The sequence below is a fragment of the Pituophis catenifer genome, unplaced genomic scaffold (assembly GCF_029215685.1).
Source record: "Pituophis catenifer annectens isolate HBS135680 unplaced genomic scaffold, rPitCat1.0.hap2 SCAF_7, whole genome shotgun sequence".
NCBI lineage: Eukaryota > Metazoa > Chordata > Lepidosauria > Squamata > Colubridae > Pituophis > Pituophis catenifer.
The window spans coordinates 12245318-12261717 of record NW_027256887.1 but is presented as its reverse complement, the minus strand read 5'-3'; the positions used below and the strand labels follow the sequence as shown (position 1 = coordinate 12261717).

The 16400-nt window shown below is 39.6% G+C and overlaps 1 long non-coding RNA gene across 1 annotated transcript in view; it reads right to left on the bottom strand.

Annotated features, from left to right (window-relative positions):
* Positions 1-16192, bottom strand: part of LOC139319671 (uncharacterized) — a 34121-nt gene extending 17929 nt beyond the window's left edge. The window contains exons 1-2 of the long non-coding RNA XR_011600636.1: positions 16133-16192; positions 9027-9104 (exon numbers count right to left, since the gene is read on the bottom strand). This is a non-coding gene — a long non-coding RNA (uncharacterized lncRNA). The remainder of the gene's footprint in view (positions 1-9026; positions 9105-16132) is intronic.
* Between the last annotated feature and the right edge of the window lie 208 nt (positions 16193-16400).

Genomic DNA, 16400 nt, shown 5'->3' with positions numbered 1-16400 from the left:
GATATAGCTAGGCCGTGGGGAAAAATTAAGATTGGCTGAACAAGTTATATTCCAGTTAGCAATTACACTTGGATCTACAAAGTGAGAAACTCCAAACAGTTGAATAGCTAGGCAATTTCTCATGTGGATTTGACTTCAGACATCTGAAGTGATCAGCAGATTTGGTATTTTATTAATTTACTCTCAACATTTAGAACGTTGAAATTTTCCTCCCCTAGAGATAAACAAAAGCAAAGAGGACTTTCAAAAACCAAAGAATTATTACTGCATATAAATAGCTGTGGAACGGGATCTATCTTGAGCAACTGGATATCTCAGAGACAACTGGAGTTTCTGGGTTTCATTGAAGACGTTTCGGTTCTCATCCAGGAAGCTTCTAACCCTAACCCTAGCCCTAGCCCTAGCCCTAGCCCTAGCCCTAGCCCTAGCCTAGCCCTAACCCTAACCCTAACCCAACCCTAACCCTAACCCTCTTGACAAAACACCTTTGGGACAACCATGACTTGGATGACTGAGAATCTCCATTGACATGGTTATCTCAGATCTTCCCATCAACCTATATTTCATCTGGATAGCTTAAAAGTAGGACTTGGTGAATGTGTGTGGGTAATGAATTCAATCCTTAATAAATCAAACTGATCACTTCAAAATCTGAAGTTTGTGACTCTGTGATAGATCATCATAGTTTTGGGGGAGGTTTAACTCCAAAGAATGGCAAACACAGTTAGAATGGTCAGTTCCAGTCAATGAATGAGGTTTTTCAACAGGCCTTCAAGTCTGAAGGCACAAACTTCCTGCCGCCAGTTTTAACCATCTAATCAATTATGGTGGGTCCTTCCTAAATTTCTTCCTCTGATCCATTGACATCCCACCCCCCACACTGTTTCCTAGGTAGCATCTCTTCCCCTCTTACCCCAAAGTCATTCATACATTCAGTGGTGGGATTCAACTAGTGTAACAACCAGTTTGCTGAGCGCGCGCTTTGCTCACACATGTTTGCTTTGCTCGCACGCACACCAAACACGTGCTCCTCCCACGCGCAGTGTGTTTGAAAACAGCTCTAAACCTTACCGGTGTAACAACCGGTTCGCTGCGCACGCGTGCCATACACATGCTCTACACGTGCACAGTACATTTGAAAACAGCTCTAAAACTTACCTTCTACTGCAGCCCCGGTGAGTAAAACAGCTGAGGCGCGGCAATCCGCTCTGCCGCGCCTATCAGCTGGGCTTCATACAAAGAAAATATAGGTCGGTATAGCGCAGGGGTGGGCGGGCCCAGCTGATCATTGGAGTGAACTGGTTTGCTCTCAGCTGATCATTGGAGCTAATGGTTTGCCCAAACCGGCTGAATGCCATCCCTGTATACATTCCATTACAGGTAAATTCTTTTTTTTTATTGCAAAAGTTTTACAATTACATTTTCACCCCTTTTTTCACCCCCCCACCTCCCTCCCCAAACTTCCCATCCTCCCTAACCCTCCCTAACCCTCCCCCCCCAGACTTCCCTATTACATACTCATAACTAATAACACTAATATATAAACCTGAACCCATCCCTCCCCCTATATAATTTTTCCTCTTTGTCTCTTTACATTAAAATATTTCTAATACATTATTTTCAAATAAAAGCTATTTGATACTTTCTAGTTTGGTATTTGTTCTGAACATATTCTATCCACCTTTTCCATTCCCATTCATAAGTCTCTTGTGAACAATCTTTTAAATACGCTGAAATCTTCGCCATCTCTGCAAAACTAGCCATCTTCAAAGTCCATTCCTCGATAGTAGGCAAAGCTTCATTCTTCCAATATTTACCTATCAACAATCTTGCTGCTGTTATCATATACAATATTAGTTTTATTTCACCCCGTGTAAAACCCTTAACTATACCCAATAAAAACAATTGTGGAGAAAATTGAATTTTTTTCTTCAAAACATTCTGCATGACCCACCAAATTTTTATCCAAAAAGCCTTAACTTTCCTACAGGTCCACCATACATGATAATACGTAGCATCCAAACATTCGCATCTCCAACATTTTGGCTGAACATTAGGGTACATACATGACAACTTTTTAGGATCCAAATGCCATCTATAAAACATTTTATAAAAATTTTCCCTCAAATTCTGCGACTGTGTGAACTTAACATTCTGAACCCAAATTTTTTCCCATGTTTCCAACATCACTGGTTCTTCAAAATTTTGTGCCCACTTAATCATACAATCTTTAACTAATTCAGTTTCTGAGTCCCTTTCTAACAAAACATTATAAAGCCTTTTAATATGCATTGGACCTTTCTCTCTTATATGTCTAACTAATTCTTCCTCATGCAATATAATACCAGTTTTTTGGTCCTCTTTCCATCTCAATTGTAATTGATTATATTGTAACCAGGTTAAATTAATCCCTTCGTCCAACAGTGTCTGCAATGTCTTCAGCTGCCATCTGCCCGCATCTGTAAAAAGAACCTCTTTGTATAAAAACCCCCCGAGTGACATTATATTTGTATTCCACAAGGTATGACCAAGATCCAGCCATAGCGGTATTTTATAATCCCATTTGAGTCGGTGCTTCTTCCAAACTCTCATCAAAGAATCTCTGAGAATATGACTTTTAAATACTTTATCAACTTTATCATCATAAAATAAGTAAGCATGCCATCCAAATTCAAGATCAAAACTTTCTGCATTCAATATTCCAGCCTTCTTATTTCCAAACCAATCGCTTGTTAAAGTTAAAGCTGCTGCATCATAATATAACTGTAGGTTTGGGAGTTTAAGACCTCCTCTTTCTGGAACATCTTGCATAATTTTCAATTTCACTCTCGGCTTTTTCTCGTTCCAGACAAACTTATTCACGCCAGACTGCCAGACTTTCAATTGTTTATCACTTTTAAGCACCGGAATCATTTGAAACAAAAACAGAAATCTTGGCAAAATATTCATCTTAACTGCTGCTATTCTTCCAAGTAAAGACAGTTGCAGCTTTTTCCAAGTCTCCATGTCTTTCTGAACCTCTCGCCACAACACCTCATAATTATTTTGAAACAATTTCATATTTGATTCTGCAACCTGAACTCCAAGATATTTTACCTTAGGTACAATTTCAAAACCTGCCCTCCTTTCAAGCTCATGTTTACGATCTTGTGTCATATTCTTAACTATCATTTTAGTCTTTTTTGAATTCAATCTAAAACCTGAAACTCTACCATAGTCTTGTATAATGTCGTTCATCAGGATTGTTGATTCCATTGGTTGTAATAGGGTAACAACCAGATCATCTGCAAATGCCTTTATTCTATAATCCTCTTGCCTTATCACTATGCCTTTCAGAATTTTTGAGTCCCGTATTGTATTTAGCAAGACTTCCAATGTTAAAATAAATAAAAGTGGGGACAACGGACATCCCTGTCTTGTTCCTTTTTCAATTTTAAACTCTGTCGTCAAACTTCCATTAATAATAATCTGTGCTTTTTGCTCTTGATAAATTGCTGAGATCGCCTGTATAAATTGGTCCCCAAAGCCCATCTTTTTTAAAGTCTTTAGTAGAAAATTCCAATCCACTCTATCAAAGGCCTTCTCCGCATCCAAAAAAACCAGCACTGCAGAAATCTGTTTATTCTTATCAAGATATTCCAATAAGTCTATTACTTGCCTTACATTGTCCTTCATGTATCTACCCTCAATAAATCCCGCTTGGTCCTCATGAATCACTTTTTGGATTACTGGCATCAACCTGTTGGCTAACACCTTCGCATAAATTTTATAGTCTGTGTTCAAAAGAGATATTGGTCTGTAGTTCTCTGGTTTTTTAGGACCAACTTGTTCCTTTGGTATCAAAGATATATAAGCAGTTGTCCAAGATGGGGGTATTCTACCCCCTTGTTGAATATTACAAAATAAATCTCTAAGTTGTCCCACCATTTCAGCTTGTAAAGTTTTGTAATACACTGCAGTCAAACCATCCGTGCCAGGAGCTTTGGCTGTTTTTAGCTGCTTAATTGCTGCTATTATCTCCTCCTCTGTTATAGGATAATTCATTCTTTCCTTTTGTTGATCAGTAATTTTTGTAACTCTCTTATCCTTTAAATATTTTTCTATAAGTCCATTCTGCACCTCTTCTTTGGCATATAATTTAGTATAATAATCCACAAAAGCTTCTTTAATTAATTTTTGTTGAAAAATTTCTTTCCCTCCAATGTCAATACTATCAATAGTCCGTATACTTTGTTTTTTCCTCAGTGTGTAAGCCAACCATCTGCCCGGTTTGTTAGCGTTGCAAAATGTATTATGCTTCGCGTATTGTAAACTTGTTGCAACTTGTTCTGCCATAAGCATTTGAAATTGGTCTTTCAAAAGTTTTATAGCGCTTCGTATTCTTTCATCTGTTGGGTTTTTAATAAGTAACTGTTCTTTATTTTTTATTTCCATTTCCAACTCAGATCTTTTCTTTTGTCGGAACAGTCTATGTTTAGAATTCATGTAGATAAGTACCCCTCTCATATAAGCTTTACTTGCGTCCCAAACAATTTCAATTGGAGTACCTTTATTCAAATTTATTTCAAAAAATTCTTTCAAATGCTTTTTAAGTTCTATTGTATTTTTTTCATATCTAAACAAGTTCTCATTTAATCTCCAAGAACGTCTCTCAACCTTATCCATCTCAATTTCTATCCATACAGGGCTATGGTCCGTCAAAGTTCTTGGAAAAATCTTTGTTCTTTTTGTCTTAACAAGTAGATCATTTGACAACAGGATAAAATCAATCCTAGAAAAGGATCTATGTCTATCGGAAAAGAAAGTGTAATCCAATTCATTTGGATTATGTATTCTCCAAACATCTTTTAGTTCCATATCTTCTTTCATATCAAAAAAGGTCTGCGGTAGTCTAATTCTAGACTTTGCCAAGCTCTTTTTATCTAATTTAGAATCAATTACTCCATTCCAATCTCCCATAAGTAAAATAGATCTATAGTCCCATTGCAATATTTTAGTATGTAACATCTTGTAAAAATAATCCTGTTGTTGGTTGGGAGCATAAATTCCAATCAAAAGAATTTGACCATTTGCAGTGAGCAATTCAATTGCTACAAACCTACCATCTTGATCTACTTCTATAACTTTTGCTGTTAATTTTTTATTTACATAAATAACCACACCATTCTTTTTCTGCGAAGTTGAAGATATATAATGTGCTCCTAATTTTAAGTTTATCAAATATTTTTGATCTTGAGTTGTAATATGCGTTTCTTGTAAACATATTATATCATTATTAAATTGTTTCAAATATGTAAATAATTTCTTCCTTTTCTGTGCTGAATTCAACCCATTAACATTCCAAGATAAACACTTAAGAGTCATCAGCCTGTTTCTGGAGCGCAGAGCAAAATATTTGAAGTTCATCCAAGAGCTTCGATCTTGCTCCTCCCATAGCTCCACTCTCTTGTGGGGTACTCTTAGCTGCCTTCTTGTCTTGTCTTTCCTGTTGTTGTTGTTGCTTTTGTTTAAGTAACTTGGATTGAGCTCTAGTTATACGTTGATCTTTAACTTCAGTCAACTGAATCAAATCCAAAATTGGAGAAGAATCCAACAAGGGCTCACTCAGAAAACCTCCTTCTGCACCTTGCACTTCTAATTCCTGCTTAGACTGTTCTTCCAATTGCCTCTCTTCACTCTCCTTAATCTCCAAAACTGTAGATGTACGTGGAGATGGTGTTCTTTCCTTAAGAATAGTACTATAAAAATGTTGTGCCTTCTCCACGGTATTCAACCGATATCCTTCTCCCTTATATCTAAAAATTATCCCAGCTGGTGCATCCCACCGGAAGGGTATCTGTAAGTCTTTCAATTCCTTAACAAGAAAACCAAATTCCTTTCTAGCTTTCAGCATTTTGGGAGGTAATTCTTTAAAAATTACAAGTCGTGAGCCCCCCACTTGTACAGAGGTGTGAAAAGATTTTTGGAGGATTTCATTTCTAATTTCTCTCTCAGTAAAGTATATGACCACATCTCTAGGCAGTTGTCTTTGTCTGGCCACCCAAGAGTTCACTCTGTAGATTTTATCTATTTTATGAAATACCAAATCAGGATTAACTTGTAAAATCTTAGCCAGGGCTTCAGAGCAAACTTGTCTCAAGTCCTGTCTCTCCTCCTCTCGAATTCCCCGAAGCCGTATGGCAAATTCCATCGCCCGGAATTGTATCATGACAATCTCATCTTCAATTCTCTGCATTTTATTGTCAACTTCATCATTTTTATAGTCATTATCTTTCATCCTAACATTAACTTCTGATTTGAATTCTTCAAGTTTAGAATCAACTTTCCCAATAAAATTTGCCAGGCCAGACGCCACTTCTGATATTTTTTTGGTCACCATATTTTGATTCTGTTTCACCATGTCTTTAACTTCATTAATTTCCTGCAAAAATTCCTCATGTGATTTTTGAAGTTTACAATCTATTTCCTGTTGAGATTCTTGAAATTTGTCATCCAAAGTTTTAGAAATAAATTCTTTTAAATCTCCCACATCAAATTCTTTTTTCTGAGTTTGTAGCTGTTGAGCAGGGGGAAGTTGCGTTTGATGTTTGTGTGTGGGGGATCCCCCCCCTGATGCCTTCCCTTCCTGCTTCTTTGAAGCCATCGTGCCACGTAAGCTAGTTTTTCTGAAGAGGGAAGTTCTTTTTCCTTTCCCTCTTCCACAGAAACTTCTAAAAAAGTCCCCCAGATTTAATCAAGTAAAACTGAAGTAAAGCAAAGTCAAATTTTAGCAAAAAAAAATTTTTTTTCTTTAAGTAGAACAACTTTGTAGCAATTTTTCAACTTTGTAACAAAGCAGGGAGGCTTCACAAATCCACTTTCACTAGCTCGTTAACTCAAATGCTGGACGCCATATTTTTTCAAATCACTTTCACTCGCTCACTTTCTCTTTGATTTAAAAAAGTCAATAAAGCACTAATACTTGCAATTTTCAGGTTTCTGGATTCAAGTTGATATTTCCGCTATTTGTTAGAATTAGTTCCTCTCACTTTAAAAGTTTGCTGCTATCGGCTTGTTCTGCTGAAGGCAGAATCGTCCCACGCCGCCCGGAGTCTCCGCAGGTTGGAAGGGAGCCGCTCCTGTTTTCACCCCCAGAAGCAATTCCCTGGGGGGGTTACAGGGGCTCAACCTGTACCCTGCTGTCTCTGCTCCTGCAATCTTCGAGATTTCGGAGTTTTCGAGCCGCTCCTCGTTCGCGGGGCGGCTCTACAGGCGGCGGGGCTGGCGGTCTTTAAAAAATCACCGCCGTCGCCGAAGCTCGCAAACCGGAAGTCCCCGTAAATTCTTAATCCCAGATTCTATCTCATCAATCAACTCTCTGATTCAGAGCCAGGCTACTCAAAATACTAGTCCATTCCTAGGAGATTAGCAAAGAATCAGGCACTGTTATGTATCTGTATAAGCATCAGGAGCTCTCGAGCTTTTGGCTGTACCGACAAAATTCTGGACTAAATCGAATATTTCCTATTCTCAGTAGCAAAGAGAGGGCTCAGTAGGGCTGTAGATTTTTCATCTAGCTGCTATTCACCAAGCTTTTAACAACAATTAAAGCAGCTGAATATGATTCCATTCTTATGGAAAACCCAGAAAAAGGACAAGAATATTATTCAACTGGTTCGTATATTATACATAATTTTTATTAAAGATTTTAAAAAGGAAGATCAAAACCTAATGCCATCTTCCTTTTTTTTTTTTAAAAAAAAAAAAAACTATTTAATGAAATTATATATAATAGAACAGCTGCTTCTACATAGAATGAGAAAGAAAGAGAGAGAGAGAAAGAAAAATTAATTATGTGTCTCTCAAATATAAAAAGAATACTATTGCTCTTTAAAACTTTCAAAAACAATAATTTCTTTCCTGCTATTGCTTTCATTACTTTATCAGTGTTTCTTAATTTTAAGCCCGGTATGCTGGCTGGGGAATTCTAGGAGTTGATCCATACATCTTAAAAGTTGTTAAGGTTGAGAAGCATTGCTTTATATATAATAATCTGACAATGGTTGCAAACCTTTTTTGGAGAGAGAATTTAATAAATCCAACATTTTTAAATAAGAGTGTGGGCAGTGGTGGGATTCAAATAATTTAACAACCAGTTCTCTGCCCTAATGACCAGTTGGGTGAGCATGGCCATGGTGGGCGTGGCCAGAGGGAGTGACAGGGAGCACTCGGCCTCCTGCACCCACCTGGGAGTAAAAATGGGCGCGGGGGATGCGCCACTCCTCTGTGTCCCGTTTTGGGCCTAGGACGCCTCCCTGCAGCCCCCTGGGAGTGAAAATGGGCCACGGGGGGTCCCTGCCACCTCCACCCCCCATTTTGGGCTCAGGAGGCCTCCCTGAAGCCTCCTGCGAGCGAAAACGGTCCATGGGGAGGGGTGCCACACCTCCACTGCTCTGTTTTGGGCCTAGGTGGCCTCCTGGGAGTTTTGGGCCTACGAGGCCTCCCTGCACTTACCTGGGAGCCAAAATGGGGTGCGTGGGGACTCCTGGAAGGGGCGGGGTGAGAAGGGGAGGGGAGGGGAGGAGTGAACCAGCAATTTAACTACCAGTTCACCCGATCTGGCCCAAACCAGCTGAATCCCACCACTGATTATGGGAATGCACAAGTTTTCATGAGTACAGTAATGGCACAGTTCTGATAGGAAGAACCTGAGCTAAGCATACTGAGACATATGTATAATATATGTATAATATACTGAGACGTCCATATTCTCTTTTGGCCTAAGCAGCTTTATACACAGAGCGGAAAAGAATTAGTAAGCCAAAGACGTTAAATACATAATACTTCTTTTTTCTTTCTAGCTTTATGCTTACTAAATTATTGAAAATCCATGAACGATGTCAAATAGATTAGCAAGATTTAAAGAGATTCCAGGCAAGATAGCATTTGCTATTTTCCTACTGCTGGCTGGAAGTTTTAAGAGGACACCCATATCTACGGTAGCTACATTCAGGAGTAAATTCCTTGCTCTTGAAAAAATAAACTACCTCCTTTCCATGCAGCATGTTTGATGTCCTTTGTTGAAACGCCCAGCTCGGATCCAGACTCCAAATTCTCTTGACATACTTTTCATCAGGTCATAGAGTGACTAGAGTGAGATTGTCAGCCATCCCAACTTGGTCAGCTAGAAAAGAAAGACTCTCGAATCCATTGTTAGGGAAAGTACACTTTACTAAAGCCAAGTGGTTACAGGCTAGCAAAACCGGGTCTGAAGTTTCCCGCCCAAAGCATTTGATTAACTTTTCCCTTCTTCCAACCTTTCCCCTGGTTATCTCTAACTGTCCAATTACATTCAAACAAATTGTTTTGGTAACCGTCCCTCGCTTGGTGGGCTGGATGGTGCTACATTCCATTCCATGACTTTGGAATGGCCAGTGACTCTCACAGGATGGCATGAAGAGTAGTTTTGATTCTCCTTATCCCAGCCTCCCCTTTACATCCCCACAGCTCCCTTCCCCCATTGCCTATGGCAGACTGGCATCTGGCAAAGCATGGCTGTTGTAGCAGGATAGCAGTCCTGACAGAGATAGTATTTAATTTCACTGAAGTGTGGAAAAAGGAAGTAGAAGAGTGTTGGATATGCAGAGGCAGGTTGTCAGTAAAACAATTTACAAGTATCTCATCAATCAACAATAGTAGTGTGTTAAAAACCTGTTGGGTTTGTCGAGACTTTCTGGGAAACCTTTTGATGTGTGTGATGCCAATAATTTCTTGCTTGGTGGTACTATTAGAGTCCTACTTTTCCATTTTTTTTTTTGAAATGCTCTGATTTTGCTTTGTCCTTGTCTGAGTTTTGATGTCGAATTTTTATCCATTTTTTTTGGGGGGGGGGGGGGTGATATTTCAGCCATTTGTCCGATGTAGAATCCAGAGAGGCATTCTAAAATATTAGAGGAAGACCATATGAAGGTACCTGTAATATAGTGTGTCAATTTGTTGTAGCTTATGATTGTGCTGTTGATGTGGGAGCAAAGAAACATCTGGGTTTGTTGCACAGTATAGTACAGTACAGTACAGTACAGTACAATACAATACAATACAATACAATACAATACAATACAATACAATACAATACAATACAATACAATACAATACAATACAATACAATATGAAAGTTGGACCATAAGGAAGGCTGAGTGCCAAAGAATTGATGCTTTTGAACGATGGTGCTGGAGAAGACTCCTGCAAGTCCCTTGGACCGGTCAGTCCTAGAGGAGATCAATCCTGACTGCTCTTCAGAAGGCCAGATCCTGAAGATGAAACTCAAATACTTTGGCCACTTAATGAGAAGGAAGGACTCACTGGAGAAGAGCCTAATGCTGGGAAAGATTGAGGGCAAAAGAAGAACGGGACGACAGAGAACGAGGTGGCTGGAAGCAGTCAATGAAGCAGTCGGCGTGAGCTTAAATGGACTCTGGGGGATGGTAGAGGACAGGAAGGCCTGGAGGAATGTTGTCCATGGGGTCATGATGGGTTGGACACGACTTTGCAACTAACAACAACAAACAATTCAATATATATACTGTCTGCTTTAGGTTGGGTGGTTGTCACGTGGGAGGCAGAGGCAGAGAATAGATGGGGGAGGGGCCAGTCAGAATTTTTATTACTGGTTCTCCGAACTACTCAAAATTTCCACTACCAGTTCTCCAGAATTGGTCAGAACCTGCTGAAACCCACCTCTGGGCAAGGATAACATCAGGATGGAACATTATTTTGACCCAGAGGTTGGAACTGTTACTTGAATCTTCCAAAAATGAAAGAGAAGGCCAATGAAATGAAGGGGCCTTCTAGGAATGAACATCTATAGCACAGTCTGGAGGTACTAAAAAAATAAAAACCCTTCCCATAAAGCCTCATAACAATGGCTGAAGGAGATTTCACATCTTTCTAATTGGCATAAAAAAGTCACCTAACATGGGCTACTGAACAGTCAAAAGCAAATTAGCTATACTTATTGCTGGACTATTAAATTATGCTTTGCGGTAAAACTCATACATTCTACTCATCCCTAATTTGAGTCCTCTTGTTATTGCTTATTATTTAGTGCCTTGCATCTGCTAAAATTTAATCACACCTTCTTGTCAAGAGCGCTTGTCAAGCAGAATAGGCACCGTGGTATTAGATATATTTCACACGTGCATGCGTGCACACACGTGCTCACACACACACACTGACTGACAGACCAGCTTGACATAACACCTAATGTTAAGAATAACTTCTTTGATTGTTTTCTGCAAATGGGAGAAATGTGAAAGATTCTGCTGCCACATCAGACCGACTGAAGATTGAATCAAAACCTGTCCAATTAAGTCAGTGAAAGTCACCTCTCCTTGAGGAGAGGCATCAGATGACTGAGAATTGCAAACCAGAAGTTCTACTACACAAGCTGTCTCAGATGGCATTGATCTGAGTTGACTTTGGTGTCTGATAGACCCGTGGGAAGGACTCTGACAAGTTTGCACTATACAGGCAACATGATTTTGCTCACCAAATGAGAAGATACTGTGGGACATCCCTATCATGGATAAGTCTGGGGCAAGGAAAACATACTTCCCAACACTATGAAGACCAACAAAGTGTTGAAGAGCAAGAGGATGGGGACACTGTGTACAGACATATACATGCACCAGTGGTGGGTTTTAAATTTTTTTATTACCGGTTCTGTGGATGTGGCCTGGTGGGCATGGCATGGCTTGGTGGGCGTGGCAGGGGAAGGATACTGTAAAATCTCCATTCCCTCCCCAATCCAGGGGAAGGTTACTGCAAAATCCCCATTTCCTCCCGATCAGCTGGGAGGCAGAGAATAGATGGAGGTGGGGCCAGTCAGAGGTTTTACTAACGGTTCTCCAAACTACTCAAAATTTCCGCTACCGGTTCTCCAGAACTGGTCAGAACCTGCTGAAACCCACCTCTGACATGCACCCTATGTTCTATTTATTTCAGTGAATATAGTTTGAGAATTAACAAAAACAAAGCAATGATAAGCACTGGTTGTTGTCTATTGCAACCAACAAATTGGAGATAGCTGCCATCCTTGAAGGAGTTTAGTTACCGAGAGTGATACATGCACGCACATATGCAGAGGAAGTATTCAGCCGGTTCGGACTGGTTCAAGAGAACCGGTAGCGGAAATCGCGGGTGAGCCTGCCCACCGCCCCAGCTTCATGCCAACCTATTTAGGTATGTTTTTGAGTCTGGGTGCATGCATGGAAAGCGCGCATGCAAGCAAAGCGCATGAACGGAAGGCCGTGCGCATGCACGGAAGTGACTCTCACATTTGCGAACTGGTAGGGAAAATAAGTGAATACCACCTCTGCACATATGCATATATAATGCATTTGCAATTCAGTTACAGGAATGGATTATGCGTGGGACTGAGTATTAAAATTGTCTGGAAACTTCAGTTGGTTCAGTTCGTAACCTGATTTTTTTCAAGTCAGACAAGTACGGTGCATTACAACATAGAGATTAATTACAAAATATTTCTATATAGTAGTTGGCCAATTTATTTATGAGTGGCTATATATCAACTTCCATCCATTTGGGCTAGAGAAGCATCTTCTGGGTGTCAGCTGTGGCGTATCATGATTGATAGGAACGAGAAAAAGGATTTTCTCTGTAGCTGGTGGATCCCTTGTCGCATGAAGCAAATATATGTTATGAATCAAATATTTTGACATCAATCCCAGGAAAAATCCTAGAAAAGATAATCAAGCAGCAGGCTTACAAATATTTAGAAATGAACAAGATGATTACCAGAAGGCAGGATGCTTTCATTACAAATAGGTTGTGCCAAACAAATCTTATTTCTTCCTTTGGGAATGTGGCTAGATTAGTGGACCAAAGGAACGTTGTGAATCTAGTATACTTAGGCTTCAGTAAGGCATTTGATAAAGTAGGGCATAACCACCTTCTTGATATCCTCGCACAATGTGGGATTGATCACTACCAGATGTATTTGCAGTTGGCTGAACAACGGTGGCCAAGATGTGATCCTTGATGAATAAATGTCCCCATGGAGGGAGGTACTTAATGAGTATTACAAGGTTCTTTACTGAGCTTCAACAACATCATAGATGAGGAAAAGAGTAGAGTAGAGTAGAGTAGAGTAGGGTAGGGTAGGGTAGGGTAGGGTAGGGTAGGGTAGGGTAGTGAAGAGGAGAGGAGAGGAGAGGGGAGAGGAGAGGAGAGGAGAGGAGAGGAGAAGAGAAGAGAAGAGAAGAGAAGAGAAGAGAAGAGAAGAGAAGAGAAGAGAAGAGAAGAGAAGAGAAGAGAAGAGAAGAGAAGAGAATAACAGAGTTGGAAGGGACCTTGGAGGTCTTCTGGTCCAACCCCCTGCTTAGGCAGGAAACTCTACACCACTTCTGACAAATGGTTATCCAACATCTTCTTAAAAACTTCCAGTGTTGGAGCATTCACAACTTCTGGAAGCAAGTTGTTCCACTGATTAATTGTTCTAATTGTCAGGAAATTTCTCCTTAGTTCTAGGTTGTTTCTCTCCTTGATTAGTTTCCACCCATTAAATTTGAATGTTTGAATGAAACAAAAGTGGGGGATTGTAACACCTCAGGTGACTTGCTGAAGATTCAAAAGGATCTTTTGAACTTTGAGCCCCTTTCCAGGGAAACATTCTTCAATGGTGAGAAATGTAAGGTGTTAAACTTAGGCAGAAAAAAACAGATGCACAGGTACAAAATAGATGGTCTCTAGCTTGGAGGCAGAGTTTATAGGCTGGATTTGGAGTCCTGGTTGACCACACTTGAACCATGAGTGTGTTTCAGCTTCCAAAAGGACCAATAACATTTTGGTTTCCATCAACAGAAGCATAGTGTCAAGATCACAGGAAGTGATAGCACCGTTTTCTGCTGCATTGGTCAGACCACAGCGTGTCTAGTTGCAGTCACCACAATTCAAGAACAATGCTGAGGAACTGGAAGTTGTCCACAAAAGAGTAACAAAAATGGTAGGGGACTTAAAGGTTAAACTCTGAAAGAACTGGTGATGTTTGCCCTAAGAAGAAAAGGCTGAAGGGAAAGAATGATAACAATTTCCCCAATATATATTATAGAATAGAAACAAAATATTTCTGATGGAAGAGAATAATGGTTGCCTGTACTTTGCATAATCTCAGCATTTTTGTGGAGAATGAAATTCTTTGCTTATAATGCATATAATACTGGGCAAAATTTAAAATTCATGGCTTTATGTTTTAGGCTCAGTTTTTAACTAGATGTCAAGCGTACTTTCCTGCCTTATTAAAACCAGCCTAATTTAGAAGAATTCAAAACAATCCTTCTCCACTCTCTTTACAAGCTTTGTTATTGATTTTAGGCTGTTAAATATGAGACATCGTCTTTCACATTTTGCTAACAGAATCCTCCAAGCAGCAATTTTTTTCCCCCTTGTTTGGAAAGCGAAAGAATATAAGACGAATACGGGAAGTTACAGTAAATCTAGGCATTCAACTTTTGGTGCAATGAAAATACACTTTTCCCCCCCTTTTCTAGTAGTAATAATAAAAGAGAATAATAAGGAAAATTCAGTGCTTCTGGGCTAGCTAGAAGCCCTTGGCAATTTTAAGAGCAAAGCAGTCTGCCTGAAATTATAAAGTAAATCAAACTTTGCTTCTCTTTATCTTCCTATGAATTTAAGCATCTTTGGCTTGGTTTTTTTTTTTTTTTTTTTTTTTTTACTGGAGTGATAAATCTGTATCCGAGTTGCATCATATCGGATTACAGATCAGGCACATATTTTTTAATGCTACTTTTCCCCAAAACAAAACCAAACTTTTTTCAGAGGGAAAAAGTTACATGCCAAGGGAATAACTTCTCGTACAGTTTTAAGAGACCTCCAAAAGTTGTTACCAATTGGAATTTTTAATACGATAGACGATAATTATGTGCCATCAAGTCATTTCTGACTCCCAGGGATTACATAGATAGATTTTTCTCTATGAAATGTAACAGGAGGGGATAAGAATTAAATATCTAGCAGGAGAGCACTCACAGTAACTGTGTTTGATTTTAATTATATTTAAATATAATTCAAGTGTTCCTTTGCTTCTCACACCCTTTATTACTTATTAGATTTTGTAGTTTTCCCTATGGAAGAGATGGCAATCATTATTTTTGTGGGTGTGTTTCATTCTTCCTGATATGATATAAAAACCCTGCATCTACCTTCTTCTACCATACTATATTTGCTCTGGGGACCATAAAAAGAACAATTTCCTTTTTGAAACTTTCATCTTTCTACAACTATTCATGTTGTAGGAATGGAATTGGGGTTTTTTAACCCATTCGCTAATCAACATAATCTCTCTTGTTTCAGCAGTTAACAAAATTCACACGAAAACTCCCTAGGGGAACAGTCTGACTTGTTCTAGTTGGGCTTCAGAATACAAGATATGAGAGGGATCTTGGAGTCCTAGTGGACAACCATTTAAATATGAGCCAGCAGTGTGCAGCAGCTGCCAAAAAAGCCAACACAGTTCTAGGCTGCGTAAACAGAGGGATAGAATCAAGATCATGTAAAGTGTTAATACCACTTTATAATGCCTTGGTAAGGCCACACTTGGAATGCTGCATTCAGTTTTGGTTGTCACGAAGTAAAAATGGTGTTGAGACTCTAGAAAGAGTGCAGAGAACTGGGTATGTCTAGTTTGATGAAAAGAAGGACTAGGGGAGACATGATAGCAGCGTTCCAATATCTCAGGGGCTGCCCCAAACAAGAGGGAATCAAGCTATTCTCCAAAGCACCTGAGGGTAGGACAAGAAGCATTGGGTGGAAATTAATCAAGGAGAGAAGCAACTTAAAACTAAGGAGAAATTTCCTGACAGTTAGAACAATTAATCAGTGGAACAACTTGCCTCCAGAAGTTGTGAATGCTCCAACACTGGACATTTTAAAGAAGATGTTGAATAACCATTTGTCTGAAATGGTATAGGGTTTCCTGCCTAAGCAGGGGGTTGGACTAGAAGACCTCCAAGGTCCCTCAACTCTGTTATTGTATTCTATTCCATTGCAAGATTAGTAACCGATAAACCCAGTATTAAAATAGCCCCTCAACATGCACACACACACTCCACTGTACCTTCTGCTCCACCATCTCCCATTACGATGGCTGTTCTGTTATGAATATTCTAGTTTCATCTGTCTCCTTTGAGAGAACCGGCCTGGGTCTCTGAAACCAGCCAAGGTCGCCACAGCAAAACTTGATAATGTATCAGCTATAAAAAGCTTGTGATGATTGGAGACCCTTAAGGAAACATTCCAAGGAGGGAAACAGCTGTGCTCCCTGCTCAGAGGCAGAACATTTGGCATTGTTCCAAGGGAAGGAAGCAATTGAATCAAACATGGTT